The 14,742-nt window shown below is 43.9% G+C and overlaps 1 protein-coding gene across 1 annotated transcript in view; it reads right to left on the bottom strand.

The window, feature by feature from the left end:
• The window catches only part of kcnn1b (potassium intermediate/small conductance calcium-activated channel, subfamily N, member 1b), a 42,775-nt gene extending 28,888 nt beyond the window's left edge, over positions 1–13,887 (bottom strand). Inside the window, exon 1 of the mRNA XM_053625866.1 lies at positions 13,807–13,887. The gene's annotated coding sequence lies outside the window, so the exon portion shown is untranslated. The remainder of the gene's footprint in view (positions 1–13,806) is intronic.
• Positions 13,888–14,742: the final 855 nt, after the last annotated feature.

Below are 14,742 nucleotides of genomic sequence, written 5' to 3'. Positions count from 1 at the left end.
TTCTCAACAATCATGAAGAACTGATGGATAATGTTGGAGGCCTGAAAACAAATCAATTTCCTTTAGAAACATTATAAAGCTCATTTTACTGCAGAGAAAACACACCGTGTTTTTCAGTCTGCTTTTCTAAAAATATCTTATATATATTCAGGACGAGAAATCTCAGGTTTTTTAGATTCTGCATTCACGAGCTTTTACATGCTCATACGCCTAATGAGAAAGAATTCCCAAAATATTCATTATTGTTGTGGATTTTATACTGAAAACAACAAAAACCCTATTTTTTAAATAAAAAGTTGTGGTGTTTTCTTGGTTAAACAGTAAAGAAAGGATGTTTCTGTGCCTCTGCAGATCCTCTTCATACAGAATGAAAAAAACATTTCAACTAAAACATCCAAGCACTAGATATTTGGTTTTATTTATGTACGCATGCTGAGATGTCAGCGAGCCTCAGATCGTTTGGAGATCATTTTCTGGAGTAGTAATACGTCAAAACATCTGGAAGGAATGTTGCGTTGTGGAGGGGGCCCCTCCCCCCCCTCCACAACTCCACCCCATTCCACGCCTCCAGACTTCACCGACTGTCATGTAACGAGTTTCATCCCACTGTAGGTGTGACTCACACACGCTGAAGTTCCTCAGCATTCAGTAGAACCGATGAAGAACCTGAGAGATGATGAGATGATACCCGAAGCCCAGCTGCCTTCGCTCGCTGCTCCTGAGGTTTTATGTCAGGGACTCTGTTTTTGGCCAGTGAAGTCGTCTGCGGCGAACGAGAGCGAGCCAAGCGCTATTGATCAAGAGCAGAATCTTTAGAAAATTGCTCTCGGTATCTTAATGCACGCAGAAAGACGCGTTTGGCCGAGAAACAGAGAGCAAACAAAGACAGAGCGCTGTTCTCAAAACACAGAGCAAACGGATCAGGAAAAGAAAAAATAAAACAAAAGACGTATCGATTTAATACGCTGATGTACAGAGCGCTGCGTTTTAGACTTCGCTCCTTAATGAATCAAAACTACAAACACAAAGTGGATTTCTTTACTAATCAACATCTTCCGCAAGAAGAGACGGGTTCTATCTCCTTTATAGAACACACACACACACACACACACACACACTCACACACACACACACACAGAGTGGAGACGCCACAGATCTGATACTCAGGATCAGAATCAGCAAATCAGATATCTGAGGAAAAAAGGAATGAATTTGATCTAATCCTTAATGGAAATCAGGAAATCCTGGAAATTTGATTTGGAGCCGGAAATGTTCGCCTGTAAAGAGGCTCGAGTGTATTTTTTATTCAGTTTATACTTGATTGTATTTATTATATTTGCAGAAGTGATTTCTGTGTGAAAGCTGCAGCTCTGTCGTGTCTTCAGGTGTGTAAAATTGTGAAATTCTTCATTTTAAATCTTAGTATATTTTATTTTTTAAAGAAAAGAAAATCCAACAATGGTCTCTGGGACTCGGCTGATGCTCGAGGTTTGGGTTTCGGAATCGGAGCAGTATCGTGTCGTCTGTAATGTAGAGAACCTTCCTGACCCCATACCCCAGGATCTATTCTCTTACACACAAAGAACAACCACACAAACCAAACAGATTTTCTCCATTTCTATTTTTATCGACATCTGCACAGTAAATGAACTCAAGCTTTAAAGGATACGTGTTTGACAACATCGATCAACAGATTTATATACGGATTTATATCTCTGAAGCAGTGTTTGAGGATTTGCTGGGAATTAAACACCAGCCAATAAAATCAATACGACAAAACAATCATCTCACACACGAACCCCTCACAGGCCGCCTCGCTGTCCGTCATTTACACTCCCGAGATAAAGTTCACACCCACTCAGTAAAGCGCAGAGGCACAGGGTCTAACACCGAGTTCTCCCATCTCTTTAAACACATCTCTACTGTCAAGTGCAGTAATAGAAACAATCAAAACTCAACCGGAATCTGTTTTTCACTCTTTCTGTTTTCCTCCACTCGCAGCCACCGCATTAACAGACAGGTAGCAACTACAACAAAGGCTTTAAGCTCCGCCCACTTCACAATCACACCATGTTATATATGTATCTCTGATATAAATATGTCATTATGTGTCATAAACCACACCCACTACAGCAGAAACACAGTAAACCACAGCGGATGTTTTTAAACCAAAAGTCAAGATGAATACATAACATTTTATATGATAATAATAATAATAATAATAATAATAATAATAATAATAAACTTCTTTTTTTATGCTTGTTCCTAGAAACCTATGACGGAGGAATTTCTCAAAAATGTTCATTACTGTTGGATTTACAAATGATTTTTATTATAAAAGATATTATTCTTATAACAGCGCCTTATTTTCCTGAATAAATCATTTAAAAAAAGGTTTTCCAACTTCAAAGAAGGCTTTAAGCCCCGCCCACTTCACTATTGTGTTAGATAGATAGATAGATAGATATTTAATAAAATAAATGAACAAAGAATCTGGTCAATCAATCAGCTGCCAAAGATCTATGTGATATATATTGTGTTTTTTTTAAACTAAACGGTCCACCTGTAGTGTCGACCTCAAGGGCCATTACATGAGTCAAATCCGACGACCTTCTGTGAAAGGCAATTTTGGTGAAAACCTTTTGAACCTACAACGGAAACTTCTACGTGACAGTGGAACCCCTTTAGAAACCGAGTACCCTGAAGCATCTGAAGAACCCTCGAGGAACCCTTCTTTTCTAACAGTGTATAATGAATCACAATGACTTCTTTCTTCCTCAGAGGTCTGAACGCATCTCTGAGAGCCATTTCCACATGGCTACCTGCTCACATGACAACCGAGTGTGTATCCAACATCGTCTCGTTCACTCTCTCCCTCCTCCCTGCTCGTCTTTCCTCACCTCCCTCCCTCGCTCCGCTATCTGCAGAAGCCTCCGTTAGCATGCAGCACAGGTGCTAATGCAATCAGTAAACCAAGACCACGACCCGAGCCGTAACAATCGCACAGAAACAGCAGTGCGGAAGCAGCTCGAGCCGCCTCGTACCTCCGTCCTTTGTTCCTCGATGCCGCCGAGAAGACGGAGCTGGCAGCCCGAGGATGGCTGTGTCATGTATCTTGCTGCACTCTCACAAGCTTTTAGAGCTGTCTATAAATATTTTGAGGTCCTACGTTAAGAAAACGAATGCGACTTTTTGTTCGCCGGCGAGTGAACGCTGCATTTATTACAGAGCAAAGAGCGTAATGAAGAAAAGAGACAAGAAACTCGGAGCAGATTTCCAAGAAGCAGCGACTGGCTTGTCTGATGAGAAAGCTGCAAAGATCAATACGAGTAGTTAACAAAGTCCCTGTCAAAATCTAAACCTCCGCCAGGCTCCGAGCACGCTACAACCTGCCAAAAACCTTTTATTTTATACAAAAAGCTTCCATTTTTATAATCCTTCGTTCTATAAAATCTCAAGCGTTGCAAAAAAATCCATGATACACAACTGCACACAACCCCAATTCCAAAAACATTTATTTATGCTGTGTAAAAACTGACAAAGACAGAATGCAAAATGAACTTGTTTTTTTCCTTAAAACGGTAAATCTCCTCAGTTTAAACATTCGATATGTTTTCTATGTTCTGCTGTGAAGAACATACGGGTTTATGAGATGTACAAATCATTACGTTCCGTTTTTATTTACATTTTACACAGCGTCCCAAGTTTTTTGGAATGCACATTTGAATCAGCAAGTTTCGTGGCATACATGTCTCTGTATGCTCTCATAATTAAAGGTTCCTCAGACGTTCCTCTGATGTTTGAAGGTCCTACCAGTGTAAAGTAACATTTTCTGAAAGGGAAGCCTGATTTGTAGGGTTGGACGTAAAACATTTCAGGTTTTCCAGCAAAGCGATCCTTTTAGGACGCTACAGAGGACCTTTATTCCTGTCGAAACTGTATATAATGCACTGAAAATGAGCGACTGAGCTGAAAGATTATTACTGAAGACAGATAGAGGACTGAAGTATGATTGGGACGGGATCAGTGTTCCGGACACGTGCGTGTTATCAGAGGAGGTTTGTAGTAATTCTGATGGATTTATCCGGGATAAATAATCGGTTTATAAATCACTTCATGATGTACACTAATTACTCCGTGTGTACTACTACAGTTCAAAGATCCAATTTTCTCGTGCAATCTGTCACAGACGTGCTAATATTTTCGAGCACGTTTGATGTTGTCGGCGATGGACCGTGTAGTGTGAGCTCATCTACACTAAGCAGCAGGAACATGCTGAGAAACCTCACATCGGAGGATGAGAGGCAATCTAATTCATCTGATGTCACGCGCAGCAGATCCCTGAATCCAGTTTATCATCCAGCTATTTCCGTGGGCGAGCGAGGTCCAAATCTCAGCACGATACAGTTCTCAGGAACAGCAAGAATAAAAAGGAACATGACGTAATTCCATATAAAATATCTACGTTTCTTTGCACCTCCAGTTCTCTTCACAGAACAGACAATCCTCACCGCCTACAAGCGCTGCACACCCAACCCCTCCCCCACATCTCGCTCGGTTCTCTTAGTCGTTGTTCCCGCATACTTACGGCCCAGACACGGGCACCACGCTCAGGTGCTCTTCACGAGTCATATGATGGACAGCTCTCACATGTATGTTTGTGAGAAAGTGGAGATCAGGTGCGCTCTCCAGGTGAAAGACTCTCACGTCGCGTGCTCACCGCTACGTCCGATAAACAACCGATTACGTGTGATTAAAGTGGTTTTGGCGGCGCGAGGTCCGGTCGTATAGCGGTTCTGGGATTTTGAAAGTCATGCAGTAAATGCTTTAACACATCGCATCCGTGATCTCATCCAGACGCTATTTATAAACTTCGCTTCAAAGAGTGAAGGTAGAACCTGCAATCGAGGCATGGGGCTGTGTGTGAGATCTTCTAACTGAAGATCATGATCATTGATTCTTTCTGAGGCAGCGGTAGTCAGACTGACGCGTTAGATAAAATACATCAAGTACGTGTGTGCACAAAATCTGACATCAGATCAGTCCAACGTTAGGAATTGATCAAATCTGAGCGAACGCGACGGCTAAGTTGATTCTTTAAATGCCAGCTCAGCTAGACACAGAGGCCAGGTTCCTGAGGAAAATGAAGACGATGACAGCGTTTATGGTGTACATGAACGTGTGAGGTAAACACTCTCAAACGGTTTGATGTAAAAAAGCTAATTATATCCTTCTCCACCCTGGATTATTTTTCCCGCTGCCTATCCACCGTCTACAGACGCTCGGTCTGAAACGGCTCTCATCGCCCTGCTCTCTTTACCCTTATATTCAAAATGAAGTGTGTTAAAGAATAAAATCTAATTAGGTCTCAGTTTCCCGAAGGTATCAGAGTGTTGAGATGATTTTATAAATTAGAAAGAGTGTTTAAACTGATACACAGTCATTTCTTCCATCTCTGTGTTATGACACTTTGGAGAAATTTGAGCCTCTGTTACATACTGAAATTAATCAGAATATCCCAAATATGTTCAGGACCTAACGATTCCCCGATGAGGAAAGCAATCCCAGACTGCACCACAGAGGAAACGCTAATTAACCCCTCAATGTAGGGCAGGTAACCAGGGTACACTCTACCACCAGCTAATGATTCCTGTTAGCATTTAGTCAGTATTAGAGGTGTTGGAATCTTTGGTCCTTTAAAAAGATCCTAATCTATAGTCAGGAAGAAGTGATGTATTTCCTCAGATGCAAACAGCACCTCAAACTCATATCCATCTAGATTCCCAAATCTTCAAACCCAACCAGCACCATCCAAACCCAAATGAAAACCAAAGTCAAACCTAAAGAGATCCTGAGACAAACAAACAAACAAACAAACAAACAAACAAACAAACTCCAAACCCAATCAGGACCCCGATCCAAATCACAGAAACACCATTCCATTCCATCACCATTTAACCTGCATCCTAATTAAAACACAACCAGTACCCAAACCCCAAACCCATCCAGCACCCTAAGATAAATTCCTACCAGTATTCAAATCCAAAATCCAACTACCATGCCAATCCCAAACCCAAGCAGTACTCCAACTAGTGCTCCAATCCCAACCAGCAGGTCCAACTGACATGCTAATCCCCCAAATAACTAGTACTCCAATCCAAATTACAACCAGCATCCCAAATCTAAATTCACATTTGTACCCCAATCCCAAACCACACCCAAATCCAAATTCAAACCAGTACCTTAATCCCAAACCCAGCCAGCGCAAACATAAACATTACCAGCAGAATATTTATAAATGCCAAACCCAAAGCAACCTTAGACCCAATCAGTACCTGATCCTGAACTCAATCAGCACTACAACACCTAAATACAATATCAAAACCAAACCCAACCATCACCCCTTCACCCAAACATCGGCTGCACCCAAAGACTACCAAACTGAAAAAATACCCATAATCTAAAGACCAACCACCACCACCACACATCCTACATCCAACCTCAATCTCACCACTCCATACACACCCCTAACCCTAACCCTAAGCATAAACAGCAGAAGAAGACTTGCATGATTTACACGATTAAACCTAGAAGTGGCTAAGACAATAACCAGAACATGTCTGAGATCAACACTAAACATTTTCACCACAATCCAAATCCCAACCAGCACTCAGATCTCCAAACCTAATTACATCCTCAGATCCAACCAGATCCCCGATCCTGAACTTAACCTGCACCACAAATCCCAAATCCAACCACAATCTCAATACCCAGTCCAACCTGAATTCCAATCCCAAACTTATCCAGATTCCCAAACATCAGGAACTCCTCAGACTGCTCCAGAACTTCAAACCCACATCTAAACGGCTTCTCAGGCACGTTCCATCCGTCCTTTAAATCCAACCTTCTGTCAGATCTCAGATCATGATAAATCCTCTGACCTCTACTGAGGTCATGATACTGAACCGGTACATGATACACCATCTCCAACACGTTGGGCTTGTTCTTCATGTTAAGCTAGTCCTTGCCTTGCCTGTGTGCGATTGAGGCGCGAGGCCTCCTTGTACCTTCCTGCTCCTGCATTCCCGCCACTGCCAGCTTCACTCCATACAAATCCAATTTAGCAAATCTATTTTGACATTGAATTTGCACTCATTCAGATGTGCCATCAGGCTGTGTGTTTCCCAGGCTCCACTCCCTAATGAAAATGTCTACAGGGGAGAGCTCATTACTGGATCTGCTACTCAGGATTCTCTTTTCTCAAACATTCCCCACCATCAGAATCTAATCCACACACACACACACACACACACACACACACACACAGCAGAGTGTTGCTGCCTTCACGTTGCCGATATTCCCCACAGAGCCTCCATGAAATGGGAAACAGTAATATGTTTGAACATCATTTTTCTGTTGGACTCTTGATTGGACTCTTGATTGGACTGTGATGCTTAGTGATGCATTTTACAACATCTGCCATTGCATTTAGTGTCTCCGTCTTTCATTTTCCATCCAGAACAAGCGCGGGCGAGGACGTGAGCGTGACTATGGCCACAGTGAAGGGGCGAGTGATACCACACACACGGTGATATTTGAAGATATTTCTACGCTTACGATTTGCATCAAAATATAAAATCCTGCTAAAAACATGAATTTTAAAAAGATTCATTCGCCAGTACGTGAATGTCTGCGTAATTACTTAATACTGAAAAGATTTACTCTAACTACTGAACGATACATTTTTACAATTTTAAAGATTCGGTACAAACAAAGTGTTAAAAAAAAAAGTGTAAAATCATCATTTTTAAAAACAATTAGAAAAAGATATCATGATGCCTGTAATATCTCGGTAAAGGGTATTGTCACCTTTACCCTGTATGTGGTCCTAGATTGGATAAATATCTGATACGTGGCCATGCAACATGAACAAGAACACTCAGATTGGAAGTCATGTGACTTGTACACAAAGTGCTTTGATTTATCAGTGAAGACAGCGACAGCAGTGACTATATCCCGTGGGCGGGGGGGAAATGGCTGATTTGGGAATCAATTCAAGCAAAATTGTACGAAAACAAAAACCAAGAAGCGTTTGAAACGACTGCCCGAGAAATGGACGCGTGCACGCAGTGTTTCAGGGAACAGGCGCTTCGACTGAAAGACAACCACAGCTCACGTACAGTTACAACATGAAATAAAACCATCGGATTAAACACCGGACCAACATCTGGACAACACTACAAACCTAAACACCATGAAATGACCAAAACATCACACGGATAACTGAAGCCGTGTGTCTTAACACCAGAAAATGTCTCAAATTAGATAAAAAACACAAGGAAGCGTCAGATAAACCTAAACACCGGGCTACAGTCGAAACTTAAACACCAGAAAAGACTCAACAGATCAAAGACTCCAGAAAAGACTCAAAGACCGAGATCATTTTCATTCTAAACACCACACGACTGAATCTATAACGCCGAGACACACGGCGAGCCTGTTACACCACCTGAACACCACCCGAACACCACCTGAACACCACCTGGCCAACTAATAAGATTAAACACCACAACACTAACGGCTCGCAATACCACCTTAAACCTCCAAAAATGATCGAGTCTTTAAGCCTAAACACCAGGAATCAGATGACACGATAAGCTTGAATACCGGACCATTAGGAACCTAAACTCCAACATAAATACTGCAAGTGTAAACACCAAACAAACACTGACTGACCTTCTAACATAAAACCAACGAATCAGCAGAGACTATAAAGCTCAACCTCAATCTCAAGCACACCTGAGACTACAGACCGGTTACCGGGAACGTGTCTGAGGTTATACGCGTAAACGGTGTGTCGTGACCCCAACACATGACGTTTCAAGCTGCAAAAATTATTTTTAGTCCCGTTCCACTTTTAGTAAAAATTTAAAAGGGGTGATTTTATCCAGAAGAGATTACAGGGCTGAACCGGTCTGAGTCTGGTGTAACGTTCAGTCTGATTTCTCTCCAACAATTACGCTTTCGGCAAATTACCCTCGATTAGGCAGTGGAGCAGCAGCTGCATGAGACCTCTCACACACACACACACACACACCCCCTACAGCACAGTGTGCGGTTGTTGCGGTTGTTTTTAACCCTTTAAACCCCAGGATTTGGGTTCAGATCGACTTTCCCTCGCTCTGTAACGTCACTGCAGTTACTGAGTAATGTGCAGAATGACCGAATCGTAATCAGACCGTTTAACTGCATAAATATTTCTTAGTGACTTTTACATTTTATTCGCTTGTGTTTTTATTTATGTATTATTTATTATAACAGTTACACATTTGTTTACGTCACAGTATCAGTTAACACTTCATGCTGAATTAAGCAGCGATGGATATAAAATCGTTGTACAATATACAATATTTGTGGCTGTCCCGATGATATAGAACCCTTAAGGGTTCTTGGAGCCATTAAAAGGTTCTACGTAGAACAAATATTTCCCTGTCAGAAACCAAGAAGAACCCATTTCCAGAAGCAAAAAACACTTCATTATATCCAATGAAACCATAAATATATATGTATATATAACATCATAAATCTTTCTGTAAGAATGTGCCAAGTACAAAGAAGCTAAACGTGACATGTTCTAGAGTTTGGACTTATCCAGTTAATACACACACTCTTCAAAAGAATGGGTTCTTCAAAAAAAAGTTCATTTTTGGTAAAAAAAAAAACAAAACAAAAAACAAAACAAAAACAAACCTTTCCCCTTCCTGACCAGGAACTAATCTGTTTCTAGGGTTTCAGGGTTCTATGTAAAACCTTTAAGAGGTAACTCTTTACCATAACAGTAAATAAATAATCCTGCACTAATACCTGAATTAAATCTTACTGAAATATGAGCTAGTGATGAGTTAAAGCATGTACTGATCACGAAGTAACGAAGAGCTGACCTTCACTAGGACACGAGTCTTCTGAATTCCTGCGTGAATAACGAGGGATTATAACTACATGCTCCTACACGTCTGCGAGTTCATGTTCATGAACACGCAGGGTAAACTAAATCAAACGTGCTCTAGAAGAAGAAAGAAGGTGAATTAAACCTGCATCATTTCAAATTCTTTATATCGTTTTCCGTACGCATCTGCACTCACAAACATCACTGCACGGCGCTGGATTCCTTTCACTGGAGACTCCTTCCATAACCGTTAAAGAAGCATCTCCTTACAGAAAACGCTTACACACTCCGAAAACCTCTTCATTATCAGCGCAGCGTCTGCGGGACACGTCCCTGCGAACGAGCCGTTGCTATAGAAACCATAACGTAAATTAGAACGAGCACGTTAATATAAACCTGCGCTACTGTCAGAGCGGCTGTTCCAGAGAATTAATCACCACCTTCTGACCAATCACAGTCCAGAACTCAGCAGCGCCGCGTGTAATGATACGTTAGCGCTCAAATCTGCACTCGGGATGATGAAGTGGAACAGAGAGACAGAAACGGGGTCGAATTTCCCACAAGGAAGTAATGACACGGATTTTCCCTCTAGAGGAGCGCACACACTTCCTCATTAACACGGACACGCCTGTCTCACGCCACATACACATCTGTAGTGCGTTATAATCCTCCTAGAGTTTATACAGGTTAGGCAACTGCAATTTTAAATAATAACAGCAGGAACTAGCCGATGTCTGATCCGGGTGTCTGATCCGGGTGTCTGATCCTGGTGTCTGATCCAGGTGTGATACGGTGCTCGTGTACCTGTAGTGATACCAACAACCGATACCAGGTAACACTACGTAACGTGAGACTGCTGTACTTTGTCACGCTAACGAACAGACGACACGACAGCGATCTGGACGTGTTTCACGATTAAAGATCAAATTCCTGGCCCAAAGTAAACGCCCCCTCAGGATGGAATTCCTGCAACATGGGACGGTCTCCTCAACTCTGAGCTCAGGGAGTGACGGAGCAACATGGCCGCTCACAGCATCAGCAGTAATCACAGCAGCACTTCTGACCTTTAAATAAGTTACACTATACACACACACACACACACACACACACACACACACACCAGCTTTAGATCATTAACACACAGATATATTCACATATTAAATCTATAACACTGATTCTACACGTCACTGTTCTGAGGTGAATATCCGCACACTCAGCGCAGTTAGCTGGCTAGCTCGATGCTAATTAAAGATGAACGTAGAGGCGTTTGTGGGTTTTTTTCTTCACTTTTTGACCTCGAACTCGCAGAGCTCGGAAACGACGTCATTACGAGCGCCGCCTTCCTGTTTCCGAGGGACGTCCAACGCAGCGTTATCCCCCCTAAAAAATATTTGGCTAAAACGCACAAACCCGACATCTTTTAAGCTCTTTAATCCCATAAAGGATTTCGTAAAAGAGCTGCCAGAGGAGTGTGCTGTAATACTCACACATTAAAGTTCAAAAGTAAAACCAAACCAAACAAAAATCTTACAGATAGAATTCCACCTTCAAACTCCAGGAGGCGGAGCCAAGAGGGAGGAGTTATATCAAACTCCTCATATCACTAAAAAAGAAAAAACAGAGGCAGTTCTGGTCATTCAAGATGGCGTCCGTCATAAATAACGCTGCAGTGTTCAGCTCCGCGGGCGAAGTTCAGCTCGTGCGTCTGTGTGACATCACTGAGAGAATCAAACACACTTCCTTTACATGTTAGCTACTTTAGCTTCTGTACAAAACGTCAGACTCAGACTTCACACACGGCGTACACACACTCGGTCGATGGAGCCGAGCCGAGCCGAGTCGGTACGAGGAGGGAAGACGTGTGTGTTTGTTTTAATTATTTTTAGTCCGAACTGTTCCTTTAAGTGCGGTTCTGCATCATGGCCACTGCAGCTCTGACAGCCTGTTGCAGTCGGCGTCACACTGCCTCCGTTCTCCTGAATGAACTCGCACAGCGCAGGATAAACACCCGTCTCCCGAAATAAACACCGCTGAGCTTCCACACTTCATCCAACAGCAACCCCACAACCATTTTACTGTCTGTGATGCACTATAACACAGTAACACACACACACAGTATAACCTGTACACACACACACACACACACACACACACGCTGCTGGGATTGTACAACACGACACTTAACACCATGTTTTCAGGCATGATGACCTCGCCACTCCATCACGCTGATGGTCAGAATCATCCCGAGCGTCGTCAGTATTGATCAGGGATCTGAACACGGCAGAGCGGCGTGTAGCCCGCGCACACACACACACACACCACCACCACGCACAACAAAGACCAGCGCTGAATCAACACTCACAGTGTTCACACGCATCAAACTCAACGCCGCCTGACTGCATCTGCAGTAACATTAACGGTACCGAGAATGATTAATCGTCCAGACCCCGATTTCTAAAATACAAACGTGCACGCGGCCAAATACTCCAGACTAATGCACAAAGCTAAACATGTAGCATGCACAACACTACTCCAGTCTGCAGTTAACACCTACAGGTGTTGAATAAACACTCGCAGCGCACGATGAACTCTTAGCGTTACCCGTGGTAGCGTTATACATTACAATACATATATAACTACCACAGTGTCGAAATGAACCCTTACACCGTTCACTCGTGTGAAACCGAGCGCGCACAAATACTAAGATTTCAGTCAACACCGCAAGTGTTTAACGTATGACTCGACTCAACACGGTGGACGTTAATACTGTCCCATCAATACACTGCTGTCGACGGGTGTTGAGTCAATTCAACACTGTGAAATCTCCAGGTGTTTACTTATCCCTCTGAACATTTAGACTAGAGGTGTTCATGTAACGTGCCGTTCTTTAGGTGTGGGTGTTGATTTAAAAACCGAAGACGTAATTCAACACTGTACGTATCATTACACGCCTGCGGACGTCGATTTATCCCTGCAGGAGTGAAGTCAACACGCTAGGTGTTTGACCGGCAGGTGTTGATTGAACACTGTGCTAAAGCTGTAAGTGTAAACCTAAACTCTGTGTGCGTTAATAAAAATCTGCAGGTTTTGATTCAATACTGTGAGTCAGTTCGACACCGTACACGTTAACCCTGCAGGCGTTAATACACATCTGGTGTTATCAGGAGTCTGCAGGTGTTGATTTATCCCCATGAGAATTCGTTCAACAGTCGAGGTGTTAAGTCTAATCGCTGAGTGTTGACTCAGTGCTGCAGGTGTTAATTACCCCTGTGAGAGTTCATTAAATACTGCAGGTATTAAACCAAACCTGCAGGTGTTTAATTATCCCTAAGACTTAACAGTGCAGGTGTTTATCTAACGATGTAAGAATGAATTCAACACCGTACGTATTACTGCACGCCTGTGGCGGTTGTGTGAAGTCTGTAAGTGTTAATTCGACGCTGTAGGTATTAACACGAACACTGCGGAACTTGATGTGAATCTGCCGCTGTTTATTCCTGTAAGAGTTAACACCCTAAGTGCTAATGTACATTAGTAAGTGTTGATTTCTCTCCTTCAACACACAGGTGCTCATTCAGAAGGTGCTCACTTAAACCTGCAGGTGTGTGTGAGAGTTAAACACTGCAAACATTAATACACACCTGCATGTGGAAATTCAGCAGTGTACAGTTAACACGAAGGTGTTTATTTAACAGTGTAAGACTTCATTCAGCGCTGTGGTGTTGGTATAAATGTGCAGGTGTTAATTCCGCACTGTAAGTGTCAACTCTCCTCTGCAACGCTTAACTCCGTCGCGCGCGCGCGCGTGTGTATGTGTGTGTGTGTGTGTGAGTGTGTGTGTGGCGTTATGTCGCTGTTACCTGATGTCCTTGGTTTCTCTGAGGCTCGTGCTCTGCGCTCGGGTTCGTGTCTCCGTCACGGTGCCATTCCGCTCGCGCGCCCTGTTGCTGCTGTTGTTGTTGTTGTTGCTGTATGCCACAGGGCCGCTGCGCGCACAGCTCGTGCGGTGTTCCTCTCGCGCAGCTCTCGGGGAGACTGCTCCTCACGAGCCGCTGCTGCTGCACCTGCAACCGAGCCGCCTGCGGGTCCTGGAGCGCGTGAGCGGCGGTTTCGGGCGGCTGGCCCGCGGGAGCGCGCGGCGGCTGATGCTGATGCTGTTGCTGATGCTGTTGCTGATGCTGTTGCGCTGATGATGATGATGAAGATAGCGGTGATGATGATGAAGGTGCCGCTGGCGGGTTTTGCAGCAGCAGAGCGGTGAACGGATTGCTGCTGCTGCTGCTGCTGCTGATCTGCTGTAGCGTTTGTTGTGGCTGCTGCAGTTGTTGCTGCTCTTCCGGCAACGACCCGCCTTCTTTTCCGCAGCTGCACGAGAGACGATGCGCAGGTTTGCTCCACTGGTTCCCTCGAGACCGATCCTCCGCCAATCGCGAGCCGCACCAGGCGGGGTCACCGACAGATTCCGGGGAAACGGAACCGAGAGCTCGAGCTGACGGTTTCGTGAAGGTGCAGTTGCGCCGCTGGCTGTTCGCGAGACTCGACTCGGCGCCTTGACTTTGTGATGATGGTGATGATGATGATGACGGTTCTCGTGCGCCGCCCCGTTGCAGTTGTCCGGTCGCGCTGGGCGGTTTCCGGTGTCCACGCGCACTGTGAGACGGCGGCGGCGGCGGTGGAGGCGGCAGGGTGTAAAACGGCACTGCTGAGGATGAGGATGGCGATGCTGCGTGCGGTCTCTGCTGTTGCTGCTGTCGGACAGCGCGCGAGTCTCGATGCCGCATCACCGCCTCCTCCTC

The sequence above is a fragment of the Ictalurus furcatus genome, chromosome 5 (genome assembly GCF_023375685.1).
Source record: "Ictalurus furcatus strain D&B chromosome 5, Billie_1.0, whole genome shotgun sequence".
NCBI lineage: Eukaryota > Metazoa > Chordata > Actinopteri > Siluriformes > Ictaluridae > Ictalurus > Ictalurus furcatus.
The sequence above is the reverse complement of the archived record's forward strand: the minus strand, read 5'-3'. Positions and strand labels throughout refer to the sequence as shown.